The sequence below is a fragment of the Dendropsophus ebraccatus genome, chromosome 7 (genome assembly GCF_027789765.1).
Source record: "Dendropsophus ebraccatus isolate aDenEbr1 chromosome 7, aDenEbr1.pat, whole genome shotgun sequence".
Classification (NCBI taxonomy): Eukaryota; Metazoa; Chordata; class Amphibia; order Anura; family Hylidae; genus Dendropsophus; species Dendropsophus ebraccatus.
Window position 1 is genome coordinate 1,691,966 of NC_091460.1, and position 14,775 is coordinate 1,706,740.

The following is a 14,775-nucleotide window of genomic DNA, read 5'->3' on the forward strand; positions in this document are numbered from 1 at the left end:
TGGAGACCACCGCACCTACAGAGAGGAGACCAGATCCAGAACATAGAGCGGGGGAGGGAGGGAGGGGGCCAAAGAGCCCAGACAACAATGGTGGAAATCTAGAGAAGTTACCTCTCCGGTCAGCAGGCGGATGATCTCCAAGGTGACGTGTAATATTCTCTTACTGATCTCATTCCTGTCCTTCTCCATCCTTGGGGGGTCATTCAGGAGAAGAAGCATCTGGAGGAGAAGAGACAACTGGAGCACAAGGAGGGGATAGTCCTGCCGGGACCTTTAGGTCACAGCCAGGGGCCCCAAACCATACAGGGGCCACAGCATATGTAACATCCCTCCTCCTGTAAGATTACCTTACTGCTGGGGGGTCACACTGATAGTAACACAATGTAACATCCCTCCTCCTGTAAGCTTACCTTACTGCTGGGGTCACACTGATAGTAACACAATGTAACATCCCTCCTCCTGTAAGCTTACCTTACTGCTGGGGGGGTCACACTGATAGTAACACAATGTAACATCCCCCCTCCTGTAAGCTTACCTTACTGCTGGGGTCACACTGATAGTAACACAATGTAACATCCCTCCTCCTGTAAGCTTACCTTACTGCTGGGGGGTCACACTGATAGTAACACAATGTAACATCCCTACTCCTGTAAGCTTACCTTACTGCTGGGGTCACACACTGATAGTAACACAATGTAACATCCCTCCTCCTGTAAGCTTACCTTACTGCTGGGGGGTCACACTGATAGTAACACAATGTAACACCCCTCCTCCTGTAAGCTTACCTTACTGCTGGGGTCACACACTGATAGTAACACAATGTAACATCCCTCCTCCTGTAAGCTTACCTTACTGCTGGGGGGTCACACACTGATAGTAACACAATGTAACATCCCTCCTCCTGTAAGCTTACCTTACTGCTGGGGTCACACTGATAGTAACACAATGTAACATCCCTCCTCCTGTAAGCTTACCTTACTGCTGGGGGGGTCACACTGATAGTAACACAATGTAACATCCCTCCTCCTGTAAGCTTACCTTACTGCTGGGGTCACACACTGATAGTAACACAATGTAACATCCCTCCTCCTGTAAGCTTACCTTACTGCTGGGGGGGTCACACTGATAGTAACACAATGTAACACCCCTCCTCCTGTAAGCTTACCTTACTGCTGGGGTCACACTGATAGTAACACAATGTAACATCCCTCCTCCTGTAAGCTTACCTTACTGCTGGGGGGTCACACTGATAGTAACACAATGTAACACCCCTCCTCCTGTAAGCTTACCTTACTGCTGGGGGGGTCACACTGATAGTAACACAATGTAACATCCCTTCTCCTGTAAGCTTACCTTACTGCTGGGGTCACACACTGATAGTAACACAATGTAACATCCCTCCTCCTGTAAGCTTACCTTACTGCTGGGGTCACACTGATAGTAACACAATGTAACATCCCTCCTCCTGTAAGCTTACCTTACTGCTGGGGTCACACTGATAGTAACACAATGTAACATCCCTCCTCCTGTAAGCTTACCTTACTGCTGGGGTCACACACTGATAGTAACACAATGTAACATCCCTCCTCCTGTAAGCTTACCTTACTGCTGGGGTCACACACTGATAGTAACACAATGTAACATCCCTCCTCCTGTAAGCTTACCTTACTGCTGGGGTCACACACTGATAGTAACACAATGTAACATCCCTCCTCCTGTAAGCTTACCTTACTGCTGGGGTCACACTGATAGTAACACAATGTAACATCCCTCCTCCTGTAAGCTTACCTTACTGCTGGGGTCACACACTGATAGTAACACAATGTAACACCCCTCCTCCTGTAAGCTTACCTTACTGCTGGGGGGGTCACACTGATAGTAACACAATGTAACACCCCTCCTCCTGTAAGCTTACCTTACTGCTGGGGTCACACTGATAGTAACACAATGTAACACCCCTCCTCCTGTAAGCTTACCTTACTGCTGGGGGGGTCACACACTGATAGTAACACAATGTAACACCCCTCCTCCTGTAAGCTTACCTTACTGCTGGGGTCACACACTGATAGTAACACAATGTAACATCCCTTCTCCTGTAAGCTTACCTTACTGCTGGGGTCACACTGATAGTAACACAATGTAACATCCCTCCTCCTGTAAGCTTACCTTACTGCTGGGGTCACACACTGATAGTAACACAATGTAACATCCCTCCTCCTGTAAGCTTACCTTACTGCTGGGGGGGTCACACTGATAGTAACACAATGTAACATCCCTTCTCCTGTAAGCTTACCTTACTGCTGGGGTCACACTGATAGTAACACAATGTAACATCCCTCCTCCTGTAAGCTTACCTTACTGCTGGGGTCACACTGATAGTAACACAATGTAACATCCCTCCTCCTGTAAGCTTACCTTACTGCTGGGGTCACACACTGATAGTAACACAATGTAACATCCCTCCTCCTGTAAGCTTACCTTACTGCTGGGGTCACACACTGATAGTAACACAATGTAACATCCCTCCTCCTGTAAGCTTACCTTACTGCTGGGGTCACACACTGATAGTAACACAATGTAACATCCCTCCTCCTGTAAGCTTACCTTACTGCTGGGGTCACACTGATAGTAACACAATGTAACATCCCTCCTCCTGTAAGCTTACCTTACTGCTGGGGTCACACACTGATAGTAACACAATGTAACACCCCTCCTCCTGTAAGCTTACCTTACTGCTGGGGGGGTCACACTGATAGTAACACAATGTAACACCCCTCCTCCTGTAAGCTTACCTTACTGCTGGGGTCACACTGATAGTAACACAATGTAACACCCCTCCTCCTGTAAGCTTACCTTACTGCTGGGGGGGTCACACACTGATAGTAACACAATGTAACACCCCTCCTCCTGTAAGCTTACCTTACTGCTGGGGTCACACACTGATAGTAACACAATGTAACATCCCTTCTCCTGTAAGCTTACCTTACTGCTGGGGTCACACTGATAGTAACACAATGTAACATCCCTCCTCCTGTAAGCTTACCTTACTGCTGGGGTCACACACTGATAGTAACACAATGTAACATCCCTCCTCCTGTAAGCTTACCTTACTGCTGGGGGGGTCACACTGATAGTAACACAATGTAACATCCCTCCTCCTGTAAGCTTACCTTACTGCTGGGGTCACACTGATAGTAACACAATGTAACATCCCTCCTCCTGTAAGCTTACCTTACTGCTGGGGGGTCACAGTATATGTAACATACAGAACAGTAAGAACTTCTCAGAGCTGTCACCACAGGGATTATAGAAGAATCCCAACAGCAAAGCAACACAATGTAATAAACCTGCTCATACAAACATACTTCAGTTTCCGTGTTTTCTCTTGACAACTAAGCCCCGCCCACTCCTGTCACACGATCCCAGGTCCTTCACTGCAATCTCTTTTCTCCTGCACTGCTGAGCTCCGCCCCCACATGTACTGGTCACATGATTGTGACATCATCATCACCTACACCTCCAGCATCTAACAGATACAGAGCAGCTCCTGGTCGGGCGGTCACTGCTGTTGTGTTGTGTGTGGAGATCTCTGCTCCTCAGTGTGTGACCCCCCAGCAGTAAGGTAAGCTTACAGGAGAAGGGATGTTACATTGTGTTACTATCAGTGTGACCCCCCCAGCAGTAAGGTAAGCTTACAGGAGGAGGGATGTTACATTGTGTTACTATCAGTGTGTGACCCCAGCAGTAAGGTAAGCTTACAGGAGGAGGGATGTTACATTGTGTTACTATCAGTGTGTGACCCCCCAGCAGTAAGGTAAGCTTACAGGAGGAGGGGTGTTACATTGTGTTACTATCAGTGTGTGACCCCAGCAGTAAGGTAAGCTTACAGGAGGAGGGGTGTTACATTGTGTTACTATCAGTGTGTGACCCCAGCAGTAAGGTAAGCTTACAGGAGGAGGGGTGTTACATTGTGTTACTATCAGTGTGTGACCCCCCAGCAGTAAGGTAAGCTTACAGGAGAAGGGATGTTACATTGTGTTACTATCAGTGTGTGACCCCCCCAGCAGTAAGGTAAGCTTACAGGAGGAGGGATGTTACATTGTGGAACGCGAAGGAGTGAGCGAGAGCACGGAGAGCAGGAACAAATGAATGAAGACCTGCAAAAAGAAGAAAAAAGGGAAAATAATTCCATCGTCCCTTTAGAAAAAATAAAAAGATCCGGAGGGGTCGAGGCAGAAAAAGACAAAAAAATGGAAGTAGTGAAAAGGAAACAGGTGACATGGAAACCGGATTCCTAGATCCACCTGCAGTGGTAAACTTAACGGACATTGAACTGGACGCTAGCGTGTATAGTTTGCTAAATAAAGGGTTGAATTTTTGCATACCTGAGCCCTTCAATATAGTAGATTTTGAGATAGATCTACATAAATGTATAAGAAAATTAAACTTAAAAAGATTCTTTGCACAGAATCCAACAAAAAATGACCCGGAGTTGACGGGTGAAATACCAGTCACCTCCGAGTCATTAGGATTCTATTTAGCTGGGGCAGAATCAGACGCGGAAAAAAACTGCCTAGAAGAACTACTAGAATTGAATGGGCAAAATGTTGATAGCAATTCTTTAACCACACATCCTTTTTTTACAGGTGGAGTAAAATCCAATTTTTCCCCTCAAGTTCAACCAGGTAGTAATTTGGACCTTTTCCGTTTTAAAGTATTAGAAGACGTAAAAGCACTAATATACCCCCAAGCACCATCTAATTTAACAAACAAAGAATTGAAAGCACTAAAATGGCTTAAAAATAATAGTAACATCATAATAAAAAGAGCGGACAAGGGGGGAAACGCAGTTATAATGACAAAAAAATACTACTTAGAGGAGGCATCACGACAGCTTAATGACAATAAAAATTATAAAAAATTGGAAGAAAATCCCACACAAAAGATAAAAGGTAAACTACAAACCTTGCTGCGGATGAGTGTTGAAAAAGGTATTCTATCTAGAGCAAAAGCTGAAAAATTGCTGCCCCCGATACCAAAAAATCCATGCTGGTACTTCGTCCCTAAAATCCATAAAACACTTATTAATCCTCCAGGAAGACCTATTGTCTCCGGAATAGGATCCGTGACAGAACCACTGTCCCAATATTTAGATTGGTTATTGAGACCATTATTGGACGAAGTACCAGCATTGGTAAAAGATACAAACGATTTTTTGGCAGCTTTAGAGACCACACATTTGGAAGAGGGAGCATGGCTAGCAACAATTGACATAGAAAGCCTCTATACTAAAATACCCCAACACTTAGCAGTAAAAACAATAAAAACCATTCTAGACAAGACAGAGACCAGTATAGACTGTATTCAATTCATATGCGATAGCTTAAAATTTATTCTGGAAAATAACACCTTCACCTTTAATGGGACGTGGTATACACAATGCGGCGGTACAGCGATGGGTACGCCCGTCGCATGTACTTTGGCCAACCTTTTCCTGGCAGAGTTTGAAAGGGACATGATATTCACCCCAAAAAATCCCTTTTCAAGACATCTTAGATGTTATCGACGTTTTGTCGATGACATCTTCATTGTCTGGTTAGGGACCCCTATGGAATTTAAAGAATTCATAAATTACCTCCATGAAATACATACAATATGTCCTTTACCAGCAAAATAAATGCACAAGAAATTGAGTACTTAGACGTCCTTATAAAAATAGACAATAACGAACTAAAAACTACTAGTTACAGAAAACCTACAGCCTCGAACACACTGTTACATTTTAACAGTTATCACCCACAACATGTAAAATTGGCAGTTCCATACGGCCAATATTTAAGATTAAGAAGAATCAACAACACTGATGAGACATACATACAAAAAGCCAAAGAACTCACCCAACGCTTAATCCAAAGGGGGTACCCCGAGAAAGAACTGTTACAGGCACAAAACAAAGCCCTAAAAAAACAAAGGGAACAGTTATTAATGAGAAAAAAAGAAAAACAAAAAAACAATAACCAAAACTCCAGATTTGCGTTTGCTTTTAAGTTCAGCCCTATAGCAAATTTAGTACGTAGTAGTATACAAAACAACTGGTACCTCATACAAAATGATTCTATTTTGTCCAAAATATACCAAGAAAAACCCCTAGTAACATTTAAACGGTGTAAAAACCTAAAAGACATGCTAGTGCACAGCCGATTCAAAGAAACAAATGAACGGGACTGGATACGCACAGCAATGCCAAAAGGAATGTTTAAGTGCGGTAATTGCACATGGTGTGAACAGTGCCTAGAAACTAAAACGGTTACATTAGGCGGTATTACCTGTGTTATAAAAGATTTCATTTGCTGTAAAACAAAAGGGGTAGTGTATGCCTTGATATGTGAATGCGGGGTACATTATATCGGCAAAACTACTAGAAAGTTGAATCGGAGAATTTATGAACATATTTACTCATGTAAAACAAACAAAGGAGCAACGAGGTTAATAAAACACATAAAAGAGAAACACCAAGGAAGGACAGATTGTTTAAAATTTGTAGGTTTAGAACGAGTAAGAGGTACAGCAAGTACAGACGTAAATAAAATATTATTACAGAAAGAAAGTCGCCTCATACTAGCAACGAAAGCAGAAGGCGAAATTGGACTCAATGACAAAGTGGAATTAAATATGTTTATATAAGTCACCACATAGAAGGTCGCAGTAAATTGTAATTTTTAATGATTTTAAATGTTTGTTTTTTGTAAACGCCCACTTGCACACGTCACGGTGTAAAGCCCTTTTAACTCCGGACTTGTGGGAGAGGCGGTATCAGTAGAAGCGCGCATGCGCGCGAAACAGCTGTAATCACCCTGCTTCATCAGTGCTTGGCGTCTACTATGCGGCCTCAGATGTCCGGATAATTGTTCATGCACGTTTAACAATAAAGAAAAGATCACAAACCGGGTGAGTGCCCTCTACCTTTCTTCTTAAAACAGTGGAATCGCATGTTTGTACATTTTTTCTGAGTGAGCACCAACCAGTGATCCCCAAATTTTTAAAAATAAAAATACAAGTACTAAGTCTAGCGACTCCCCAAAAAATAAGCTCCCATAAAATAAGTTCCTAAAGCCTCAAACAGCAGCAGTGCCGGTTAACTACATCCTCGATTGTGGGGATGTTACATTGTGTTACTATCAGTGTGACCCCAGCAGTAAGGTAAGCTTACAGGAGGAGGGGTGTTACATTGTGTTACTATCAGTGTGACCCCCCAGCAGTAAGGTAAGCTTACAGGAGGAGGGATGTTACATTGTGTTACTATCAGTGTGTGACCCCAGCAGTAAGGTAAGCTTACAGGAGGAGGGATGTTACATTGTGTTACTATCAGTGTGTGACCCCAGCAGTAAGGTAAGCTTACAGGAGGAGGGATGTTACATTGTGTTACTATCAGTGTGTGACCCCAGCAGTAAGGTAAGCTTACAGGAGGTGGGATGTTACATTGTGTTACTATCAGTGTGTGACCCCAGCAGTAAGGTAAGCTTACAGGAGGAGGGATGTTACATTGTGTTACTATCAGTGTGACCCCCCAGCAGTAAGGTAAGCTTACAGGAGGAGGGATGTTACATTGTGTTACTATCAGTGTGTGACCCCCCCCCCCCCCAGCAGTAAGGTAAGCTTACAGGAGGAGGGATGTTACATTGTGTTACTATCAGTGTGTGACCCCAGCAGTAAGGTAAGCTTACAGGAGGAGGGATGTTACATTGTGTTACTATCAGTGTGACCCCCCAGCAGTAAGGTAAGCTTACAGGAGGAGGGATGTTACATTGTGTTACTATCAGTGTGACCCCAGCAGTAAGGTAAGCTTACAGGAGGAGGGATGTTACATTGTGTTACTATCAGTGTGACCCCAGCATTAAGGTAAGCTTACAGGAGAAGGGGTGTTACATTGTGTTACTCTCAGTGTGTGACCCCCCCAGCAGTAAGGTGAGCTTACAGGAGGAGGGATGTTACATTGTGTTACTATCAGTGTGACCCCCCCAGCAGTAAGGTAAGCTTACAGGAGGAGGGATGTTACATTGTGTTACTATCAGTGTGTGACCCCAGCAGTAAGGTAAGCTTACAGGAGGAGGGGTGTTACATTGTGTTACTATCAGTGTGTGACCCCCCCAGCAGTAAGGTAAGCTTACAGAAGGAGGGATGTTACATGCTGTGGCCCCTGTACAGTTTGGGGCCCCTGGCTGTGACATAAAGGCCCCGGCAGGAGTAACCCCTCCTTGTGCTCCAGTTGTCTCCTCTTCTCCCCCAGACACTCCTTCTCCTGAATGACCCCCCAAGGATGGAGAAGGACAGGAATGAGATCAGTAAGAGAATATTACACGTCACCTTGGAGATCATCCGCCTGCTGACCGGAGAGGTAACTTCTCTAGATCTCCACCATTGTTGTCTGGGCTCTTTGGCCCCCTCCCTCCCTCCCCCGCTCTATGTTCTGGATCTGGTCTCCTCTTTGTAGGTGCGGTGGTCTCCAGCACTGACCCCAGTAGTCCAGTTGTGTCTCCTCCTCCTCCTCCTCACTAGAGCTCTATACAGGGGGACAATCTCCTCTTTGTAGTGAGGAGGAGGCAGGAATACTGGGCTCAGTCCCCTCATTGTCTCTCTCCATCCCCAGGATTACACCATAGTGAAGAAGACATGGGGGGAGGGTGTGGCCTTCCCCCAGGAGTCAGGAGGGCGGAGCAGGGCCCGGGGCCCCATCACGGAGCCTCCATCACTGATACATGAGCAGAAGATCCTAGAACTCACCCACAGGATGACTGAGCTGCTGACTGGAGAGGTGACACTGGGGAATGCTGGGAGATGATAGAGTAATCCAGGAGGCAGCAGGCTGGGGGGGATGACTGTGTGATCATTGTGTGTGTCAGGTTCCTATAAGGTGTCAGGATGTGGCCGTCTATTTCTCCATGGAGGAGTGGGAGTATGTAGAAGGACACAAGGATCTGTACCGGGGGGAGCAGCCGCTCATGATGGAGGATCAGCCGCCCGGCCTCACAGCACAAGGTAAGAGGAGACCTTCCTGATGCTAGAGAGCAGGGGGGGGGCCTAGATCCTCCTCCTCCTCCTCCTCCTCCTTCTCCCATCCTCCTCCTCCTCCCATCCTCCTCTTCCTCCCATCCTCCTCTTCCTCCCATCCTCCTCTTCCTCCCATCCTCCTCTTCCTCCCATCCTCATACTCCTCCCATCCTCATCCTCCTCCCATCCCCCTCCTCCTCCTCCTCCCATCACTCTCCTCCTCCTCCCCCCATCCTCCTCCTCCCATCCTCCTCCTCCCCCCATCCTCTTCCTCCTATCCTCCTCCCATCCTCCTCTTCCTCCTGCTGATGACATGTAGCAGTGTATAATGGATTGGCCTCCTGTGTGTTCCCTACAGATGGAGGCAGTGACAGGAATCCACCAGAGAGGTGTCCCCGTCCTCTGTATTCCCAGGACTGTCCAGAGGGAAATGTCCCAGCAGACAATCAGCAGGTAGATGAGGCTGATGCTATAGCACTATATCTCTATAGCGCCCCCCAGTGCTGGTGGTTTTTGCTCCTGCACTCATAGATGTGATGAGGCTGATAGATACATGTTGCTGGTTTCTTATGTTGATGTGTTAGATTTTCCCTCCTGTCTGCTGGATTGTACTGAATTGTTCTATATGTCCCATCAGGGGGGAGATCAGGTGACTAATATTAAAGTGGAGGATGAAGCAGAAGAAGAGAGGATGAGGGGCGATCCCCCGTGTATGAGTGAGGTGAAGGAGGAGGAGGCGCCGGCAGCTGCTATACCAGGTAGGGGAGGATGGAGTTACACAGGGAGGTAACAAAATCCTAATACTGATGTCACGATACTAGATTTTTTTTTATTTCAATACCAATTAGATAATTGTCCAGCGAAAATCCTTTTTTTTTTTTTTTTTTTTTTTTCAAATGAACTGGTGTCAGAAAGTTTTATATAGATTTGTAATTTACTTCTTTTAAAAAATCTCCAGTCATCCCATACTTGTGAGCTGCTGTATGTCCTGCAGGAAATGTTTTATTCTCAGTCTGACACAGTGCTCTCTGCTGACATCTCTGGCTGAGACAGGAACTCTCTCTTGGTTTTCTATGAATCCCCATAGAAAACCTCTCCGCCTGTATCGGCCAGAGATGTCAGCAGAGAGCACTGTGTCAGACTGAGAATAAAACATTTCATGCAGGACATACAGCAGCTTATAAGTATGGCATGACTCTAGATTTTTTAATAGTAGTAAATTACAAATCTATATAACTTTCTGACACCAGTTGATTTGAAAGAAAAAGATTTTTGCTGGAGTACCCCTTTATATATGAGAAAAAGCTACACGGATAGAAATATAATGTCCCCTAAAACGCGAATTATGGGATTTTTATTTTATTTTACTACTCTGGAAATAAAGTTTAATATTTTTTATGTAATTTATATATATATGTGACCTTTTGATCACTTTTTAATGAATTTTTTTGGGAAGTGATGTGACCAAAAATCCTCAAATGTGTACTTGGCTTTTTTAGCACTTACATTGTTTACTGTGGTCATTTTATACTTTGGACAATAACACTTCAGCTATCAGACTATGCTGGGGGTTGTAGTTGTGTAATATTTCAGCTATCAGACTATGCTGGGGGTTGTAGTTGTGTAATATTTCAGCTATCAGACTATGCTGGGGGTTGTAGTTGTGTAATATGGACAATGTGTCAGCACTATACCTTATGTTACGCTGTGTTATTAGGCGGCTTAAGATAAAGTATCGATCCCAGGAAATCCTGGTACTTAGTAGTATCGATATTTCGGTGCATCGTCCATCCCTATTCCTTACAAGGTAAAATAGATTGAAGAGCTACAGGAATTCTTGTGGTGTGAAAAAAGTAACATCATCCATCTTAACCCTAACAGAAAACTTCAGAAAGAACACTGAAGAAAATATGATGTCCTGGCTGAATTATAAAGAAGAAGCTGGCGGTGCGGAGCAGCACTCCTCAGGAGAAGCCCTCCTCCCCCTTACTGTACATCCAGGACGTCACACTACAGATCTATCATATAATCCTCCTGACCATGAGGAACCTTCTCCTGACCGCTCACACACCGCGACCATAAGGACAGAGCAGAAAGCGGGAAAAAAGTATCAATGTGGAGAATGTGGAAAACAGTTTACACGAAGATCAAATTGTTTAAAGCATAGAATAATTCACACAGGAGAGAAGCCATACTCCTGTTCAAAATGTGGAAAATACTTTAAATATAAATCCGATCTGGTTTTACACGAGAGAAGTCATAAAGTAGAGAAGCCATATTCATGTTTACAGTGTGGAAAATGCTACAAATATAAATCTAATCTTGGTATACATGAGAGAACTCACACAGGAGAGAAGCCATTTTCATGTTCAGAATGCGGTAAATGCTTTAAATATAAATCAAACCTTGTTATACATGAAAGAACTCACACAGGAGAAAAGCCATTTTCATGTTCCGTATGTGGAAAATGTTTTTCAAATAGGTCACAACTTGGTCTACACGAGAAAAGACACACAGGAAAGAAACCATATTCGTGTTCTGAATGTGGAAAATGTTTTACAGATAAATCAAACCTTGTTAACCATGAGAGAATTCACAGAGGAGACAAAACTTTTTCATGTTCAGAATGTGAGAAACGTTTTGTACAAAAATCCGATCTTGTTAGACATGAGAGAGTTCACACGGGAGAGAAGCCATTTTCATGTTCTGAATGTGGAAAGTGTTTTACAGATAAATCAAATCTTATAAGGCATGAGAGAATTCACACAGGAGAGAAGCCGTATTCATGTCTAGAATGTGGTAAATGGTTTGCGGCCAAATCAAATCTAGTTACACATAAAAGAATTCACAGAGGCGAGAAGCCGTGTTCAGAATGTGGGAAATGTTTTTCAGATAAACATGTTTTTCATTAAGGAACTTGCCCAGAAGAGACGCCATATTCATGTTCAGGATGTGGGAAATGCTTTACACATAAACCATGGAAAGAAGCCATCATAATGTTCAAGGAATCATGAGAAAGGTCAATTGGGCCCCGTCCTGGAAAGAAAAAATGTGAACTACTGTTCTGTATTACCACATTCCCCCACTCTACAGGGAGATGATGAAAAAAATTTAAAAAAACTCACATTTTTGGATTTTTTCCTTACATGGCCATATGTGTAGCTGATCTGCAGTCACAGAGAACAGAAAGATAAAGGGGGAAATTCATCAGGGGCTTTGCGTCTAATTTTAGGGGAATAATTGGATTTTTCATTTCTTTTTGGTTTATATATATACTGTTCCAGTAGCCCAGTAAAAGGCACGTCATATATACTGTTCCAGTAGCCCACTAAGGGCACCTGATATATACTGTTCCAGTAGCCCACTAAGCAGGGCCGGCATCAGCACCTGGCATACTCGGGCAAGTGCCGGGGCCCACGGCCGCCCAAGGGGCCCCCGACTCTTGCCCAAGCAGTGAGACAGACGCCCGCCGCATCACCGACCCCCGGGGGAGCGGGTGCTGCCGACCCCAAGTCCGGGGGAGGGCTGGAGGGGCTGGGGAAGGACCTGCCATGTTTGCTGCACTGGGGAAGGACCTGTGGTGACGTCATAAGGGGGCGGGGCTGAGAACGGGAGAGGCTGCATATGGATGAAGGACCTGTGATCATTGTCATGTGACATGAGGAGGCGGGGCTCACTAATACCTTCCCTCTGTATGCTGTGAGTTTTAGTCCTTCTCTTATACCTCCTCCTGTAATGGCCTCTGATCTCCCATAATAACAGGCTGTCCATGCTGGGAGTTGTAGTACTCCTCTTAAATCTCCTCCTGTAATGGCCTCTGATCTCCCATAATAACAGGCTGTCCATGCTGGGAGTTGTAGTCCTCTTATATCTCCTTCTGTAATGTCCTCTGATCTCCCATAATAACAGGCTGTCCATGCTGGGAGTTGTAGTACTCCTCTTAAATCTCCTCCTGTAATGTCCTTTGATCTCCCATAATAACAGGCTGGACACTCTGGGAGTTTTAGTCCTATTATATCTCCTCCTGTAATGTCCTCTGATATCCCATAATAACAGGCTGGACACGCTGGGAGTTGTAGTTCCCCCTGGTATACCTCTTGTAATGTCTCCTGATTGTAACTCCATTCTGGCCTGCTCTATGGTGAAGAAGCTAGAACACAGACTCCAGGGGGACGACCTCCTTCTAGCACCTCCATTCTAGTCCATTCTAGCATGGATGCGCTCTCACCAGCAGGCGCAGAGCGATGACGTCATCACGCCTGCTGGTGGATCCACAAGGTGCACACAAGGGAGAAGAGGACCCGTCCCCCGCCCGGATTAGTGAGTATGTTTTATTTTTTTATTTTCTTGTGCTGAGGGAGATCAGGGGGCATTTCTATGGGGCAGAGCAGGGGGCATTACTATGGGGACAGAGCAGGGGGCATTACTATGGGGACAGAGGGCATTACTATGGGGCAGAGCAGGGGGCATTACTATGGGGACAGAGCAGGGGGCATTACTATGGAGACAGAGCAGGGGGCATTACTATGGGGACAGAGGGCATTATTACTATATGGGGGGCACAGTACGGGACCTACAAACCTCCTTACTTTACTGCACATGGCACCAAACAGAGGAGTTACTACTGTATAGGAGCGTATGGGTGGGAAAAAGGGAAGGAAGTTGCTGGAAATGTGCGGAGCCTGAGATGTTTGTATGACAGGTCCTTAAGAGATGAATTGTAGCTGGAAGAAATCATCATGGAGGTCTGGGCCAGATGGAGAGGAAACGGAGAGCGATCGCCTCAGATCAAAGAAGACGTCACCTGTGAGTTACTGAATTACGTTTTTTTTCGAAATTTTGTCAAACTTTATTTGGTAGGTGTGCCCCGAGGTGTGCTATACAAAGGGGCCCATTGAGGCTTTCTCGCCCAAGGGCCCACAAAAACCTGGAGCCGGCCCTGCCACTAAGGGCACCTGATATATACTGTTCCAGTAGCCCACTAATGGCACCTGATATATACTGTTCCAGTAGCCCACTAAGGGCACCTGATATATACTGTTCCAGTAGCCCACTAAGGGCACCTGATACATACTGTTCCAGTAGCCCACTAAGGGCACCTGATATATACTGTTCCAGTAGCCCACTAAGGGCACCTGATATATACTCTTCCAGTAGCCCACTAATGGCACCTGATATATACTGTTCCAGTAGCCCACTAAGGGCACCTGATATATACTGTTCCAGTAGCCCACTAAGGGCACCTGATATATACTGTTCCAGTAGCCCACTAAGGGCACCTGATATATACTGTTCCAGTAGCCCACTAAGGGCACCTGATACATACTGTTCCAGTAGCCCACTAAGGGCACCTGATATATACTGTTCCAGTAGCCCACTAAGGGCACCTGATATATACTCTTCCAGTAGCCCACTAAGGGCACCTGATATATATTGTTCCAGTAGCCCACTAAGGGCACCTGATATACACTCAGTGGCCACTTTATTAGGTACACCATGCTAGTAACGGGTCGGACCCCCTTTTGCCTTCAGAACTGCCTCAATTCTTCGTGGCATAGATACAACAAGGTGCTGGAAGCTTCCTCAGAGACTTTGGTCCATAGTGACATGATGACATCACACAGTTGCCGCAGATTTGTCGGCTGCACATCCATGATGCCAATCTCCCGTTCCACCACATCCCAAAGATGCTCTATTGGACTGAGATCTGGTGACTGTGGAGGCCAT

The 14,775-nt window shown here is 45.2% G+C and overlaps 1 protein-coding gene and 1 pseudogene across 1 annotated transcript in view; both read left to right on the plus strand.

Annotated features, from left to right (window-relative positions):
* The window catches only part of LOC138797144 (zinc finger protein 271-like), a 91,028-nt pseudogene extending 78,709 nt beyond the window's left edge, over positions 1–12,319 (plus strand).
* LOC138797150 (oocyte zinc finger protein XlCOF22-like) overlaps positions 1–14,775 on the plus strand; it is a 483,239-nt gene that overhangs the window by 237,090 nt on the left and 231,374 nt on the right. The gene's annotated exons all lie outside the window — the stretch shown is intronic.